This window comes from Myotis brandtii, unplaced genomic scaffold, assembly GCF_000412655.1.
Source record: "Myotis brandtii unplaced genomic scaffold, ASM41265v1 scaffold206, whole genome shotgun sequence".
Classification (NCBI taxonomy): Eukaryota; Metazoa; Chordata; class Mammalia; order Chiroptera; family Vespertilionidae; genus Myotis; species Myotis brandtii.
The window spans coordinates 772,007-775,978 of record NW_005357691.1 but is presented as its reverse complement, the minus strand read 5'-3'; the positions used below and the strand labels follow the sequence as shown (position 1 = coordinate 775,978).

At 37.9% G+C, this 3,972-nt stretch overlaps 1 pseudogene; it reads right to left on the bottom strand.

Annotated features, from left to right (window-relative positions):
- Positions 1-2,645: 2,645 nt before the first annotated feature.
- Positions 2,646-3,156, bottom strand: LOC102259200 (annotated as a pseudogene).
- Between the last annotated feature and the right edge of the window lie 816 nt (positions 3,157-3,972).

The following is a 3,972-nucleotide window of genomic DNA, read 5'->3' as shown; positions in this document are numbered from 1 at the left end:
CAGTCTCCAAATCCTGAGTGATGAATATGGACGAAGCTTTCCCTTTATACCCTTAAGTTCCTTTGTCCCCCAAATATGGATCAGGCTTCCAGACCCTTTTCGGGCTTTGCAGCCCCCCATGAGTTGGGATGGGGGAAGTGAGACCACACCCAGAGGCCTGCCAGCACTGGTTCCAGCCCCTCTGGGGATTGTATATGGTTCATGGTTCATGGCCTCTGTACAATGGGACTATTCCAGGAAACAGGTTCTGCAAGGCAGGACAGGCATCACAGATAATGGAGCTTGATAAGAATGGAGTTTATCGGCAAGCAAGAGTGTGCGTCAGGAGGCAGAAGGCAGGTTACTGGCACAGATTCAGGAAGCTATCTCTCCAAATGTCTTATTTTCCCCTTCAATAAGAAAGTGAAACAGCCTTATTGCTAATATGGAGGGTAAAATGGTATCAAACAGCATCACCTGCTACAGAGAAATAGTTTGTGAAAGGAAGAGTCCATCGAAATGCAAATTTCATTGTTCTCTTACTTTAAGAAATTGCCACAGCCACCACAACTTCAACAATCACCACCCTGATCAATCAGCAGCCATCAATATTGAGGCAAGACCCTCCACCATCAAAAATATTATAACTTGCTAAAGGCTCAGATGATGGTTAACATTTTTTAGCAATAAACTATTTTAAATTAAGGTATGTAAATGCTATTGCACACTTAATAGACTACAATATAGAGTAAACATAACTTATATGCATTGGGAAACGAAAAAAATTGTCACTCTCTTTATTACGATATTCACTTTTTTGTGGTAATCTGGAACCAGACCTACAATATCTCCGCGGTATGCCTGTATATGGTTTGCAAATATTTTCTCACATGCCACTGGTTGCCTTTTCATTTTGTTGATTGTTTCCTTTTCTATGTGGAAGCTTTTTAGTTTGATATAGTCCCACTTGTCTAATTTTGCTTTTGTTGACTGTACTTTCTTGGTGTCATATCCAAAAAATCATCACCAAGATCAAAGTCAAGGAGCTTTCCCCCCCATGTTTTCTGAAAAATAAAAATGTAAATGAAATTTAGCACACATATAGAAAATGGCACAGATCTAAAGTGGCCACTCAGTGAATTGTCAGAAAGGGATAACACATGAGTAATCAGCACCCAGAACATTACTAGTACTCCCAAGGTACCCGTCCTCTGTGCCCCCTTTCAGCCACTTACTCTCCTCCTCAGGAAATCTTGACTTTTGTTTTTATCTGTATTATGGTCTTTCCTATACTCTTTTTTAGTTTACCTTGTGTGTGTTTTTTCAAGATTTTTTAGTCGAAAAATTAATTCTTGTATTTTTTTAAATATAGGCTTTAAGGGTTATGAATTTTCCTCTGAGTATTTAAATGTATCCCATAGATTCTGATATGTAGTGTTTTCATTACCATTATTTTTTCAGAAAATGTATAATTTCTGATTCTTTCCCCTATTAACCAACTTGTTTAATATAGGTGTGTGGTTTTTTGTTTTGTTTTTATTTCCAGATGGTAGGTGTTTTTTGTTTGTTTGTTTCATTTTAAAATTCAAGCTTTATTCCATTTAGAACCCTGACATTTTATAACATAGATTTGTTCTGCCTATTTTTTTAACTTTATATAAATGGAATCCTGCTATTTCCCCTTTTGGAACTGCAAAGCATTTCTCTTTTCAATAATAATTTAAAAAGACAATATACTCTTAAAATACCAAGCTCTTCTGACCTAGAATTGAAAATGTTTCTACCATAATTTCAATAATCCTAGTAGCTATTGAGGTTAAGCGTGTTAGAGTGCAAATATCACTATTTCTATTAGATTGGGGGGACACAAAACCCCAGCCAAAAGGTTGGGAAATTTTGAAAATGTGTCCCAATTGTCTTCCCAAAAGTACCCTTTCTGTCATTAGCAAGCTGGAAGGCAAACTAACAGAAAGTAAGAATGTAATGCTATTTTTTCCAGATGTTATTTCAATGTATTTCACTTTCCAACTTCACAAAGGACATATTCAGAGTATTTCAAATTAAATACTCTTTCATAGCCTTCACAACAAGCAAATCATGACCAGAAAACTAGGTTTTTGTACCATCTAGTGGTGTATCCAAATATAGCTGACATGTAAATATTTTTTAAGTTAATGGTTCTTTAAGAGGCTCTTTAAGGGCTCAGGTCATTGTTGATTGTTCTATATGTAGATTATAGGTGCAAGGAAATATTAAACTTCACTCAACTATTATTATGAGCTCCGTGCCTTGATTCTGCATTTTGTCATGAATACAATAGATTCATGTCTGCAATCTGAAGATTCTAGGTCTGCATTGACAACAAGTGTAAGGGCAAACAACAAACTTACACTGTTGAAGCAAAGAACATAATATGTTCATCACCTCTCTCCCACTTTCTTTTTTTTTTAATTTCTTGGACTTTGTTTAAAAGTTCCCAGAACTTTCCAAGAGTTGTTTTATTTATTTCAAATGTGGAAAAAAGCACATACTTTGAATTTACCATCTTAACCATTTTAAGTGTACAGTTCAGTAATATTGATTATATTCACATTGTTGTACAGCAGATTTCTAGAGGAAGTGAGGAAAGATCAGTGGGGGTGGTGCTTCTTTCGTTTTCTTTTTTATTAGTACAGAGGTCTTTTATTTTTTAATGCCATGAATTCATAGGGAGTGGGTTCCAGTAGCTCAGGCTTCTTTCCATTGGTTTTCACAGTGTGCTGCTCTGGGTGGAGCAGGCTAACTATTCAATTGCACCCAGGTACCTTTCTCTTTGGCTTCCTTCTTTTTCTAATTATTTTCCTTCACACGTTTCAGGAAGCTATTTCAGCTCTTAGAATGCTTAATATGCTCAATACGTACATTAATTCTCTTGGCAAGAATCTTGCCCTTAACTTGCTTATTCACAATGCCCACTGCATGCTGGATGACATTGTAGACTCTTCCAGTTTTGCCATGGTAACATTTGTGGGGCATTCCTTTTTGAACAGTGCCCATTCCCTTGATATCCACAATATCACCTTTCTTGTATATTTGCATTTATATGGCCAAAGGAACAAGTCCATGTTTTCTAAAAGACCTAGAGAACACATAGTGGGTGCCTCTCCTCTTTCTCTTTATGTTAGTTATTTTGGCGAATTACTGGAAAATGGTGGTTCCAGCCAAAGAAAAGTGGAGGATAGTGTTTCTTATCCTCAGAGACTCCCATTCAGTAAGCCTAGGGCAGAACTGAGGAGTATCCATTTTCACCAAGCTCCCCATCTGATAATGATGCATCCAGGGGGCCTTTGGGGAATCATTGATATAGGTACATCACATAGGCTGCAGAAGTAGCCATCTTCTGTTTATGTAGACAGTCAATTGCTGGCCTGGTAAGTGATTTAAGATGTGGCTGGGATGACCTGGGGCTCCAATCTGGCACCAACCTTAACTATACGTCCGTGTGACATTGTCAATTAACCTCACTAATCTGACTCCCCAACCTATCTTTTCAGCTTGATTATCTTTTTATTCCAGCTTGATTTTCAACTGCTTATTGACCTGAATGCTCCACTTCAGCGGGACTAGTCTAATTACCATCTATTCCATGAACCTTGAGATTTTCTTTTGTGTCTGCCCTTAAAATACTGCTATATGTTTGTCAGCTGGGTCCTCCAGGAAGCAAGCACTGAGCATTAGGGGTATGAGAGGTATGGAAGCTTGGTGGGTAACACCTATGAAAGATAAAATGGGGAGGAAGCAGAATTGAGCAGGGGGAAAAAACTCAAACCATGATGCAAATCTGACAAAGTCTCAAACAATTCAACATGAAATCTGGATCAAATATTGCCCATTAGAGGAGTACCATGTTGGGCAGAAATGGCTAGGCCTTAGTACACTTATAATGCTGAGTCACTGGCTGGAGCCTCTCCACATAGAGCAGGGCCTAAGCAGATCCTAAGGTACTACTAATAG